Below are 14,886 nucleotides of genomic sequence, written 5' to 3' on the forward strand. Positions count from 1 at the left end.
CGTCCGTGTCTCAGAGCCAGTGAAAAGCAAGAACAGAGCTAATAAATTAATCCTCCGGTTTCCCACCCCCCCGCCCAGCAACCCTGCTGCTACCGCTGCCAGTCAATGCTGCTACTCCGGCGAGTGGTAGCACTAGCGCCCCCAGGCTCAGGTGCGGTGAAGGAACGGTGTAGCCTGCCTTTCACTCTTGGCTCCAGCAACAGCCCCAGCCCCACACTCCGCGGTTGATTTACATGTTAATTGTGTCTGGGAAAACTTCTTTAATTGCCGGAATTAGGCAGAGCAAACGGATTGTTTCACAGGCTGAACCAAATTAATTCCAGGTTTAGCTCCTTCCCTTAGAGAAACAAACAATTAAGCTGTCTTGTTTTCTTTATGGATATCGTTGAAATGGGAGACACGTTGCTTTTCTAGAGAGGGCGGGGTGGGGTTTTCTTTCGCAGGATGTATTTGTTATTTTGAATATTAATGTTTATTTATTTATTTATTTTATTTCACAGAGTCGTTATATGAAGAGGATATTTCTACTGGTACAATCCAACCAGTAATACACTGATTTACAATTGCTTACCTTTTCATAGCATATCACTAAAGAAAGCTGTGTCCCACCTCTATGATTTTCCAAATCCCGCTGCATTACGATCCAGTTAGACAGCTATCATTTTAAACCGTTTGGATTTCGATTATGAGATGAAACTGTAGTGGAAGCCACGTGTAAATCCGCTCGCTTGGAGCTCTGAGACTCTTTTACCAGTGCCTTTGTGACAGCAAGAGAAGGAGCGGGGGGAATGAAAGCAAAAGATCCCCCATCCCCCTTTTGCTGATTTCAGCCTGTTCCTCCTCTGACTGCTGCCGCTAAAACCTAGAGGCTATATGGTCAAAACCTGACACTCACAGACAGGATTGACGTTCAGAGTGCTCAATCCCACTTCAATCAGTTGGTCTCCAGTTTGAAACAAAGTACTGCTTGGGACGTGGGAGGGATGCAAACCACACTGGAGTCTCTTTACAGTGAATGAAGTGCAATTCAGTGCAGCACATGGAGACTTCTCAAGGATCTTAAATCTGGCTATAAAACATAACCTTTAAAGTCCTGGGAAGGAGCTAAACTATAACCTGAATTCATTTGGGGGGATGCGAGACCATCTCCTCTTGTCTTGATCTAACTAGTGTGCAAATGTTTCCTAACAGTACTTTTACTGTATCTGTGCCCCATGAATAGATCCACAGGGCTGCTGTCCTTTCCCTTTCAACAATAATTCTACTGTACTGCATTGAATCTTTAGCTCCATTCACTTTTTATATCAAATTATTGTTTGGGAAATTAAAAAATAACTGGAGCAGAATAAGATGAAAAATATCAAAGATTAAACAACTTAGATCTGTAACTAAAAAAACAACAACAAAAAACAATAACAAAATTGCATATTTTCTTGAGGTCTTCAATTGTATGGTATGGACCTTAATGTCTTCAAGAATAATTTCCATCTTCCAGATCTCAACTGACCCATGTTACAACAGCCGCCTCAAGTAATACATTTCAGAACCAGATTTGTGAAATGATGGATTTACTAGCTGGCCATAAGAAGCATGGCATTAAAATAATTACTTGTTTATGACAACTGTTTTTCTGCCTTTTACTTTTATATAATAAAAAGACTGCTAGAAATTGGCTTTGCTGTGGTATTTGTTTTAGGATCTAAAGTTACACACAAACACATTCAATTTCTAGCTGTTAGATTACAAGGAAAAGGATTTTTCTGGTATCAAGAAAATTCACCCACCCCCCAGCCCTCGACAGTTTAAACCGAATATGTACTTAGAGTAATTTTCTAACCAAAGGAACAGAGACGTTATATATTTTCTTTCTTTTCACTGGAAATTTAAAACAAGACAGCTCTGCACCAAGCAGAATAATTGCTGAGAATGGATAAACTGAGTGATGAATCCTGCTCACCTTAATAAGTTAACTTGCTGGGCCTATGCAGGTGAATATGATGAGGAGGATTTGGCCCCATTAGCCTACTTTTTATTGTAGGGTAAAGGTACTGGCTAACTGCCACTTCACATGCCTAAATCCCAGAATCAGTCCACTAAGATTCACTAAACCCCTGCTCTGTTGCCCCAGAACCCTTTAGGTGCCTAAACTAGCTCAGCACCTAAATTTTTACAGTAAGAGTTCCCTAGGTGCTTATGTATCAGAGGGATAGCCGTGTTAGTCTGAATCTGTAAAAAGCAACAGAGGGTCCTGTGGCACCTTTGAGACTAACAGAAGTATTGGGAGCATAAGCTTTCGTGGGTAAGAACCTCACTTCTTCAGATGCATCTGAAGAAGTGAGGTTCTTACCCACGAAAGCTTATGCTCCCAATACTTCTGTTAGTCTCAAAGGTGCCACAGGACCCTCTGTTGCTAGGTGCTTATGTTACTGCCTCTGAGCATAAGCCGTACATGAGGCATCCAGACACTTAAAACTCAGGGTGATGCATAAACTGGGGACAAAATAGGTATTCCTCCATATAAACTGCCTGCAGGACCTAATCCTGTAATCGCACCAAGACCTTGCCTACTGGATCAGGCCTCTATAGGTGAGCTTTGCACAAAATGGGGAGAGGAGGAGCTCCTTCCTAACTTTTAGCCTCTGGTTAGAGTACTCACCTGGGATGTGGGAGATGCCTAGGTCAAGTAGCGCCTCCACCTGAGGAGATGGGATTGTGAACTAGGATCTACCACCTCTCAGGTGTGTACCCAAATCACTGGGCTATGGGATATTCTGATGTGGGGCACCCTAAATTTCTCCTGTTGAAGTTGCACTGTGGCTAACAAATAAAAAGAGTCACTGGAGCAGGGGTACTGAATTCTGGGTCTCCCACCTCCCATTTCAGGCTAAAGAGTCAGCATGATTCTCATACTCTATCTGTACCTCTCTCTCTCACCTGATAACTTGAGATGGCTAGAGCACTGTGTTGGGAGATCCAGAATTCAGTACCCCTGCTCCAGTGACTCTTTTTATTTGTTAGCCACAGTACAACAGCTTCAACAGGAGAGTGTGAGGGAGCCCCACATCAGAATATCCCCTAGCCCGACTGTTAGGGCATCCAACTGCAAGATGGCAGATTTCTGTTCAAATCCCATCTCCCTCTTAGATGGAGGGGGAACTTGAACATGGGGTTCTCCCACATCCCAAGTAAGTGCCCTAACCACTAGGCCAAAATTCATGAGGGAGCTCCTAAATGCCAAGGCCAAAAGGGACCATTGTCATCATCTAGTCCGATCTTCTGTATAACACAGGCCATAGAATTTCCCCAAAATAAGTCCTACAGCAGATCTTTTAGAAAAACATCTAATCTTGATTTTAAAATTGTAAGTAATGGAGATTCCACCGTGTTCCTTGGTAAATTGGTCCAATGGTTAATTACCCTCAGTGTCAAACATGTATATCTTATTTCCAGTCTGAATTTGTTTAGCTTCAACTTCCAGACATTGGATCTGCTGCACTGAAGAGCCCATTATGAAATATTTGTTCTCGATGTAGACATTTATAGACTGTAATCAAGTCACCCCTTAACCTTCTCTTTGTTAAGCTAAATAAATTGAGCTCTTTTGGTATGTCTACATAGCAATTAGTGCCACCCAACTCGGGCTTGCAGGGCTCAGGGACTGTTTAATTGCGATGTAGACATTCAGGTTTGGCTAGAACCCAGGCTCTAGGACCCTGCAAGGTGGGAAGGTTCCAGAGTCTAGGCCAGGGGTCAGCAACCTTTCAGAAGTGGTGTGCTGAGTCTTCATTTATTCACTCTAATTTAAGGTTTTGCGTGCCAGTCATACATTTTAACGTTTTTAGAAGGTCTCTTTCTATAAGTCTATAATATATAACTAAACTATTGTTGTATGTAAAGTAAATAAGGTTTTTAAAATGTTTAAGAAGCTTCATTTAAAATTAAACTAAAATGCAGAGCCCCCCGGACCAGTGGCCAGGACCTGGGCAGTGTGAGTGCCACTGAAAATCAGCTCGTGTGCCACCTTTGGCACACGTGCCATAGGTTGCCTACCCCTGGCCTAGGCTCTAGCCAAGCCTGAATATTTATGCTGCAATTAAACAGATCCTTAGTCCAAGCCCCATGAGCCCAAGTCAGCTGGTATAGGCCAGCCGCAGGTGCCTAACTGTAGTGTAGACGTACCCTTTGAGTCTGTTGCTCTAAGGCATGTTTTCTAATAGTTTAAGCATTCTTGTGGCTCTTCTCTGAATCCTCTCCAAGTTATTGACATCCTTCTTGAATTGTGGGGACAAGAACTGGACCTAATATTCCAGCAGCAGTTGCACCAGAGCCAAATACTGAGATAAAATAACTTCTCTACTCAAACGATTCCCGTCTGTGCATTCCAGGGTCACGTTAACTCTTTTGGCCACAGCCTTACACTGGGAGCTCACGTTCAGCTGGTTATCTACCAAGACCCCCAAATCTTTTTCATGGTCACTGTTTCCCGGGACAGAGTCCCCCATATCATAAGTATGGCCTACATTCTTTGTTCCTAGGTGTATACATTTACACTGAGCTACATTAAAATGCATATTTTTTGCTTGTGCCCTCTTTACCAAGTGAAGCAGATCACTCTGAATTACCACTTCCCCAGGCTTGTGTCGTCTGCAAACTTTATCAGTGATGATTTTATGCTTTCTTCCAGGTCATTTATAAAAATGTTAAATAGCGTAGGGCCAAGAACCGACCCCCATGGAACCCCACTAGAAACAAACCTGCCTGATGATGTTTCTCCATTTACAATTACAGTTTGAGACCTATTCGTTAGCCAGTTGTTCATCCATTTAATATGTGCATGTTAATTTTATACTGCTCCTTCTTCTTCCAGAAATGGCATAGGCGCCTAGCTCCAAAGAGGATTCCTGGCTGTGAATTGTTAGCAGAGATAGGTGCCTATCTCCTTGATAAGTGTGAGGCTTAACACACACCTCTGTGGTTGGCTCAAGTATCTCAAGTGGCTAGTTTAGGAGGCTCCCTGCCTAGCATGCCTGCTTTTGTGAACTGTAGTCTAAGGCACCTATCTCTCCCCATTCATTGTACAGAAACTTAGGTGCCTAATTCAGGCTGTATGAATTGCAGTGATTTTCCAGGTGCCATTCTTTTGTGCAGCCAGGCCAAGATGACGTTAAAGTTGGGAGATACATCTGTGTTAAAATGCAAGAATAGAGCACTGAGCAAAAAGACATCTTAATATAGATATGTTTTTGTTCCTTTTCTTAATCTTACTGCAACAAGGAAAGCCCAAACTGTAAATATGATTTCTGTCAAGACAACATTGTTGAATGCCTAGCAAAGTAATTACTCCTACACAGAGAAGATAAGATCCTTCTGTTAATCGCATCAGAGGAATTCTCAAAATTCAGCTGTATTTCAAGTATGTTTAAAAGCAGTTTGACATTAGATGAGTAGATAACCATTCCTTATCACACCATTGCTGGCAGGAAGAAAAAGCTGGGTAAATAGTTAACTTATGGGCGCCCGATCCTGAACTCATTACTTGGGCAAGAAGTCAATGGACATTTTGCCTAAATAAGGGCTATAGAATGAAGCCCGTGATTTAGGAGTTGTAAGCTTTCGACATATTTCAGATATATTGTAAGCGAACTGAAATCAGGGTAAGAGCAGGATGGCCCTGCGCGATGTGCTGAAGGGAGAAATGTGGTTAGAAAGGCCACATAATCCACACCAGGGAGAGCAGTGGCTCCACAGCATGATATGTCCCTCCCTGGGAGCCCACAGAGAGCCTCTCTATGACAACTCCACGCAACTGGGTTTGCACAGCTGTGGGGAATGATGGAAGGGAAATAGGGTCAGGGAGCAGCTGTTTTATGCAAGATGCTGACTTGGTTAGCCAATTGTATTTCTGCCAGAAAAATCAGCAGAAACTCATGCTATTGTAGAAGCAACAATAACTTCTCATCTGTGTCATCTGCTTCCCATACAGGGGGAGTGGTGCACAGGCTTGGCCAAAGTAGGTAGTGGCAGCAGAGGTCCTGAGAAAGTCATGGATGGGGTCAGGAGAACAGAGTGACTTGTCCTTACACAAAGACTCCAGGTATGAGGAGCACAATATGGAAAAGAACTGTAGAATTTAATAGATGTTAAACCAGTAGAGTTCTATAGCTATTTAATAGGGTTCTGCTATGAAATAACTAAAAATATATGGGTCAGATCCTCATTTGATATAAAGTGGCATTACATTGACATCAGTGCAGCTTCCAAAATGACAGCCTTCACATCGTACTCCTGTTACATGTTATCCTGGCCCTTCCTTTCCAGTTTTTATTTTGTTTCAATTTTCTCAGGAACTTATTAGTGTTTATGAACAAATAAGTGAAAAATCAGTGAAAAAATTAACTTCACATTTTCCTGGATAAATATTGGGGGATGGGAGGACAAAAGAAAAGCAACAAATAGAGAAAAGTAAGAATATTGAAAGTAAAAACAGGTTAATGCTGGACTGCTGACCATGCATCTCTCCTTCTAGGGAAGGGGGTGTTCCAGCTCTTCTTTTTTTTAGAAATTGAGCACTAATTGTACACACATGCATGTGTGTGTGTGTGTGTGTGTCTCTCTCTCTTCTACATAATGAATGTCATCAAATTTTAGTTATGTGAAATGTGTTAAAAGACCTTGTCTGGGGCAGCGCAGAAGAACTGTAGGACAAGTTCTATGTGTCTGGCAACTTAATGTAGAAGGTTTGTCACATGTCAAGTGTGAGTGCCTTTAAAGAGTTCTCAAAGTGCATAAAACTGATGTTGTAGCTCTATAAGAAACTCATGCTGCAGAGAATGAGCAAGCTGCAAGATACCAAATTCAGGGCTATGATCTAATTGCCACTGTGAATTATGGGAAGTATGGCCTTGCCAGGTACACCAGACACAGTCTTATAGATGTCTCAGTCCTGGAGGAATCTAAGACTACAAGAATCTCTATTGCTGCAATAAGAATCAGACAATTGACCATCATGAATGTCTACAAACCTCCAAATATTGAATGGCCAAAGCCCGCATTACCATTTTTTCTCCATCCTGCCATGTGCCTTGGTGACCTTAATAGCCACTACTTATAACAGGGTTATAGCAGAAATGATGCAGCTAGTGAGAAACTCACAGACTGGGCCTCATTTTTGACCCCAAACAATCAGAGACTTTTCACTTGGCCAGATGGAACACTGAACACAACTCAGACCTGTGCTTTCTAATGAAAGACAATAGTGGTGTTCCTCTGTAAGCTTCATAAACAGTACTGGGAAACTTTCTTTATGTAGCACACCACATTCTGCATTTTGGCTTTGGAATTTTGCTGATTGAATCAACACCAAAACCGCACTGGAATTTCCACAAAGTGAACTGGGTTGCATATACTGCTGATATTGAAAACGGGATACTGTACCAAGTTGATCCCAGAAAACTATGACCACTTTGTTCACCTTCTTATCAAAGTTGCCATGAAATACATTCTCTGCAGCTATTGCAAGCCTTGCTGGCAGCCAGAGATAAGTACTCTTCAAATAGTATGAGAAGAGCTCATGCAGTGATCCGGACACAGCAAAAGCACTAATAGAGTCATTGAACTCTGCCCTCCCAAAGAGATGGAATGAGACTGTGGAGGGTCTTGACTTCATTCTTTCCAATTGCGAAGCCTGGGCACTCCTCCATAAGCCTGAAATCACTGACCCAGTAAGACCCCATCAACCAAAAGTGATGGCCAATGCCGTTGCCTCATATCTTCTCTGTAACTCAAAGACCTAAATTAACAAAATGACTGGACTCAAAGTTCAGAAAGAGTTCTTCCTATCTGACAAAGCCCCACCACTTCACTGCTCTCATCTCCATATACTATAGAAGATAGGAACAAAGCTCTCATGGCCACTAAAAGTGGAAAAGCTGCTGGCAAGTGTATTTCAGTATGCAATTCTCCAGTTTGGCCAGTACAAAAACCAGATGGGTCATGGCATCTTACTATTGATTATCAAAAATTAAATCAAGTGACTCCAGCTTGTGCAACTGTTGTAGCCAAAATGCCTGACCTAAATAAATCTAAATCCCAAAGCAAAATGGTTTTCTACCATTGATATTGCCAATGGCTACTGGTCAGCACCTGTTTTAAGGAAAGTCAGCACCATCTGGCTTTCATGATAGAAGAGGCCCAGTACCCTTTCCAAGTCTTACTCCAAGCATTCCGTAATAGTCCATCTATCTTTCATGGACAAATGAAGCAAATTCTGTATAGGTTTTCCAAGCCATCTGTTTTATTTCAGTATGTAGTTGACATTTGTTTAGCAACAGAGACTCAAGAGGAACATCTGGAGTGCCTGGATGAGCTTTTACAAATCATCAAGGAAGCAGGACTGAAGTGTAACTCAACAAAGGTACGACTAATAGTCCCAAAAATGTTTTTGTTTGTTTGTTTGTTTTCAGGTATCACATTGTCTCAAGAAGGTTGAACAGCAGCCCAACAGAAGGTGGATGCAATTCAGGAATGGCCTATGCCCACTGACATAACTTCTTTACCTTCTTTTCTACGTGCACATAATGTAGGTATAGGCAGAATCCCCTCATAAAAAAGGGGTGCCCAGAGTGGGGAAATTGAGCTTCCTATGGGAAAACTCCTGCAGGAACCATCCGTCTGTTGATCAATCCATGAGTGACCCATCAGACCCTAACACCATCTAGGAGGATGTGGGTATGTCTGTGTAAGCAGAGTCAGGATGAGCTCTATCCTGACATCTGGTGGTGAATTATGGCGAGTGTGGAAAAGAACTCCAGGGGCTGATCTTGTTTGCACAGGCACACCCACCTGCCTGGCATGAAACAACAGCAACTGAAAGTGGTTACTTTGGATGGGGTGGGATCCCCAGTTTCTCTGTTATTGGGGCAGGAAGAATAAATTTTTGTTACCCTGATTCTGTGAATCAAGGCCAGTGGAACTGTTGTATGACAGAAGGACTCCCATTAGCTAAGTAGCACTTGCTTGACAAGGGGCATGGGTTACAAAACCCAGTGACTTGAGAGAGGATGGGGGATAGGTATTTGTACCTGATGGTATGGGCCCCCTTTGAGGGCTTGAAACACCAATTGCACCACCTCCCCTCTCCACTGTTGAATGTCAGAGCTAACTTTGATTCCATTAGAAGTCTAGTTACAGGCTGCTGAGCTGAATTCACTTTGGGCCAATGGTGCACCAGCTCAAGTTCAACAGAGTTATCTCTGCCTGGTTTAGATCTAGAGCTCATAGGAACACATGAAACCATAGGCAAATAACACATCAATCATGAGAACAAGGTCCACTGTCTCTTACCAATCTTATTAAAGTTACCAACAAAGTTATGAATGTCACAGCATATACAACTCCTAGATCTATCTATGCACCAGTTATAATTACAGATGTAACGCTTCTGCCCATCTAAGTTGGCAACAACAAGGGCCGGGTTCTGTATCTAGGGGTTCCGTTTCAATAACGCAATGCAAAACTGGCTTGAGCCCCCACCCAGTGACCTGGGACAATTACATACCACCCCCTGGGCGCCTCTAAGAGCTGAAATCACTAAAAGCTAAAATCACAAAAGAGCTAAAGTTATTAAGAGCTGAGATCACTGAGTGCTGTGTTAACTAGTGAGGGAGCCTGAAGCTATATTGCTAAGCAGCTGAACTCAAGACTGTAGCTGCCAGAGCCGAACCCTCCATGGTGTAATATAACATCATTAAAATTAACTTTAAATAAAAATAAAGGCTACAGCATGTATTCCAAATTCCTTAAGAGTTTGGCCAAAGGGACAAGCATGGTTGGGAGACCTATTTATTTGCGGGGACTATCCCACAAAGCTGGTGTGAGGAGATAGTCATTGTCCTTCTCAAACATGGGAAACTACCTCCTTATGCCACCAGCTAATGCCCAATATCACTCCTCTCTACAACTCTCAAGTCAATGAAGATGGCCTGTTACACCCCTATCTTTGAGACCATCCTCAAAGGAACCGGCCAGTTTTAGACTGGTATGAAGCTGCTGCAACTAGATACTCACTATTACTAGTCTCATTGAGGCTGGCTTCCAGCAGAATCTAAAATCCGGAACAGCACTTATAAGTTAATTTGCCAACTACAACACAGTATGGGGATATGAACTATTGTTCAAAGCACGAAGAGCATCAAATACCATAGCACAATGCAACCCTTGGCCACAGTATTGAGTTATCATAAATACCATGTCCTTTTGAATCAGCAGATCAGGGAAGCATGCACCCTCAATGATGGTCTGCCTCAGAAGTTCATGCTGGCTCCTTCACTATTCAACATCTATATTGAATTGACTTACCTGACAAAATGTTGCATAAATTCATTTATGCTAACGACATTGCTCTTGCAGCACAAAGCAAAGATCTTGCCACCATCAGCAACACCCTCTCCAGCAACCTCAAGATAATGGCAGAATACTTTCAATATTGGAAGTTCCTCCCCAGTGCCTTCAAATCCTTAGTAATAGCCTATCACCTAAACAAAAAGGCCTCAAGGAACCACTCAGTGCCATCTTTTTGTGGTCTGAAATGAGACCTATCTGAAGTGCCTGGGGGCAACTTTGGACAGAAGCTTGATTTTTAAGGCTAACCTGGAAAAAAGATATGAAGAAAAGTAAAAGCAAGGACTAGCTTCACCTGAAAACTTGTGGGCACAACATAGAATGCCAATGCACACACATTTCAAACAGTGACTCTAACCCTGGTATACTCGACCACTAAATATTGTGCACTAATCTGGGTGAGCAGCTCACATACCAAATCTCTGGATGCTCAATTGAATGCTGCAATGAAAATCCTAAATTGAACATTAACGTCAAGCCCTGTTCAATGGTTGCCCATTCTGGCACATATAACTCCACCCAAAATCTGAAAACACCCACACAGAGCTCACGAGAACAACTTGATCTTACCAATTTATGGCCAACTTGGTCTTATCAATTTATGAGGACCTCTAGAACCTTCCAAAGACATGCCTGAAATTTTGCAAGCCCTTTGGGGATCAGGCTAAAGCTCTCAAAGCATCCTCATTGAATCCTGGCTGGCGCACATTTGAAATAATTCTGGGATAATGCTAATGTCCCATACAACACCTGATTGTTGACCTCACAAAAGAACTTCCACACTTCAGCCTATCCCAGAAACAATGGTCTGCATTGAACCATCTCAGAACATCATATATCAGATGCTGTCATCTTTGGAATGTAAGATACAATGCACAATGTGAGCGTGGACACTAGTCGCAAACTGCAGACCACATTGCTTGCTTCAGTCCTTTGCTGGTCGCATCTCAGATAACACCTAGCCACTTCCAAAGGTATTCACTGGCTCACTAATCTGGACTTGGTTGAATGTTGCTAACCTCTCTTGCCATATGAAAGAAAAATCAGCTGCGCCCACTGTAGTTGATTTACACCACCTGAGGATCTGGCTGATAGAATTTAATTGAGAATGGTTCACTTTGTATAGAGTTTTTTAACCATCCTATAGAATTCTATAGCAAGGATACAATTCTCTATTGAATTCTATAAAACAGTCCCAAAAATCTATAGAAAAGTCAACATTTGCTATTAAATTCTAGAAGATTTTCCATAAGGAAAAGCTTCTTTTCTTCACACATTCCCAGGTTTTTTGGATTTTGAAGGTTGCACATTGGTCTCCTATAATGCCAAAACCCCGTCCCCTTTGAGGGGAGAATTTAGCAGAAACTGTACGAGGTGCATTGTGTGGAGTTTTTAGACTGTCCTTCCCAAGGGTTTTACTGTGGGAAGGTGTGAGATGCTCCTTAGTTAGTAATTATACAGTAGCTTAGTTAGTAGTATTGTACTGTACGTTTTATTTGCCATTTCTGAAGTTTTTTTTCTTTAGCTCTTTCTGCTTTGTTCATTGCCATTACATCCTGAATACAGCTAAGAACCAAAGATAATAAAATTCATAGATTCTCAGTTGCTGTCCCTGTTTATGCGATCAAGGTTTGAAGCTAACCCAATGGTGTTGTTTAGGGGTGAAAAAAACGCTCTGAGAATGTGCAAAAGATATCTGGACTGGAGAGTCAAGCCAGTTTAAGCATTTTTCATGGTGTTCTCAGCAGGACTTGATAAAATCAGGGCATCAATCAAGAGCTTAGGGAAGGTGGTGAGGGAAGAGTAGATTTATTTTAGCTTTGTCTGTGTTCTTACTGCGGATGAATGTGTCCCAAAGCAGACCATTATTGCGGTTCCCAAAATAGCAATGAACAGTTCAGATGGGGGGCGCAAGAAAAGTGTAAAATTATCATAATTGAAAAGACAGTGTTGAAAGAGGTCGATATTATAATAAAATGTTTAAAATACAATTGCATCAAACTGAGAGCAAATCCAATTTTAAATAATAAAAAGTAGTTAGTTAAATAAGTAAAAATCATTGCTTTCAGTGCTGAACTGAGCCCTTAGGAACACTCAATGTGTGGAATTGCTAGGCAATACAATATTACCAAAAGAAATCTTTAATGGTTTCAGTAGCTGAAAGAAAGAGGCTTTATTCCCCACCCCTCCCCCCCACTTTAATTCACAACATTAAATCTCATACAGCTGACTTTTTAAAAACCCTTCTAGCTGATGACAGTGGAAGAAAGAAAAGGATTTGGAGGGGAGGAGAGGAGAGAGAGAGAATAGATAGGAGAAAATGGAAGAGCTGAGAGAAAGGCTCCAGCTGAGAAGAGTTTGCTGAGATTAGAACAGACTGAGAAAACAGCAGAGGTGCGTGTATAGGGAAAACAGAAAGAACTAAGGAGAGAGAAAGGTACTAGAGAGAGAGAGGGGGGAAGCTAAGGATGAAAAGGATTATGCCTAGCAAAGTATTAGCAGTTATAGGATGAGAATGTAGGAAAAATGTGATTGGCCAATCACTGATGGTCCCTGAAAAATGATAGCGACTGATGAAAACTGATCATATGAAACAGATTTCCCCCTCTCATCTTGTGGGAGCATAGAATTAAAAATATAAGGGGAACCTGGGATAGGGGAGCCTGAGTTGTTTTGTGTTTGCACGGGTTCTGAAGCAGCATAATACTTTTGCATATTAAAGGAAAAATTAAAGTCAAACACATTATGCTAAGAAAGAAAGGAGTGACTGAAAGCATGTTGAAAGAAATGACAAAAAGAAGAAGGAAAGAAAAGAGTATGTCTCCATTTTGGTTGATCAGCATTCATCTATGTCAATCAACTCACAAAGAGGTCTGCTGAGTTATTTTGAGCTTATTTTGGGTGCAGGAAAAGTTATATATGATATGCAGGTGGTGAACAACAGATACTCTGAACTTAAGTCCAGAGTACAGCCAAGACTAATGCAGCTAAAAAAAGTTGTGAGGTTGCACCATTCCATGCATGGCCTACCCAGATTGCAACTCTGGGAGGGAGAGGAAAGCAGGTTTTACTTGACTGTTACTCCTGGGCAGGGAGGAAATTGAGAACGAGTGAGCTTGAGCTCCACCCTCTCCTATTGCACCAGCTAGTGCATCCAAGCTGACTTAAGAGGGTTAGTAAAAAGTGACAAGGAGTCCTGTGGCACCTTCCAGACTAACAGACATATTGGAGCATAAGCTTTCGTGGGTGGCTTTCGTCAGTTTCTCCTATCTTGGTGTTCACACTTCAACTGCTAGAAGAGGGCCTCATCCTCCCTGATTGAACTGACCTCGTTATCTCTAGACTGATTCTTGCTTGCATATTTATACCTGCCTCTGGAAATTTCCACTACATTCTACTGATGAAGTGGGTATTCACCCACAAAAGCTTATGCTCCAATACGTCTGTTAGTCTATAAGGTGCCACAGGATTCTTTGTCGCTTTTTACAGATCCAGACTAACACAGTTACCCCTCTGATACTTTGATACACTGTGAGGAGAAAATATGCTGCCCCAACTTTGGAGATCATTTCCCAACCACAGCCCAACCAGGGTAGAGAATTCTCAGGTTCAGAACAGGTTAATGAACTGGGGCAACATATGTGATACAGAAATAGTTGTGTGTGTAGTCTATATATATCATATCTAGGGGATTTATTCTTCTGGCACTACAGAATGGTTATCAATACCTGATATTATTAGAGGGAAAATTGTTTATATGATGAGTTCAGAAAATATGATGCAAAATTTAATTAAGTGACCCTCACAAGACTCCTATGAGGTAGGAGAGTATTGTGATGCCCATGGAATGAATGGGCAAATTGAGCTATGATGTAACTTGTCCTGCAGCTTGAATCAGTGGCAAAGTCCGGAAGAGTGTCAGAAGCCCAAACTTCTGGAGTGAAATCCTTGTCCCCTTGAAATCAATAGGAATTTTGCCACTCACTTCACTGGAGTCAGGATTTCACTACTGGTGACCTGCTACACTGAATAGACCACTCTCTGCCTTATTCTAACTGAAAAATAATATTATCTTGGTGGAAGTTAAATGCCAGTGATGGACATTAAATTCCCCTAAGACTAATTATGAGAAATTAGTATTACACTCTACAAACTAAATTTTAGTATCTTGGCCTAGCTAGGGAAGTAACTAGATTACATTTACACAAGAGAGGAAATTCTAGTCTGGGACTTACTGGTGATTATTAGAGCTGAAAAACATTTGCTAATGAAGCCTGCCCTGTTACCAGAGAGAGAAGATGGTGTGTGTCTGCTCATTTCCTTGGAACCATCTGTTAGCTAATCTCTCTCACTTGTGACAGGCTCAGGTAAATCCCAGCTGGAAAATTCTAGGGTTGTTTAAGTAGGTTCTGTCACAGTTCAGGGCAACTGCACTTGTATTCCCCATCTATGGTTCACCAAGGGAACCCTCTCTCAGGCTTCTGGCTC

This window comes from Trachemys scripta, chromosome 6 (genome assembly GCF_013100865.1).
Source record: "Trachemys scripta elegans isolate TJP31775 chromosome 6, CAS_Tse_1.0, whole genome shotgun sequence".
Taxonomy (NCBI): Eukaryota; Metazoa; Chordata; order Testudines; family Emydidae; genus Trachemys; species Trachemys scripta.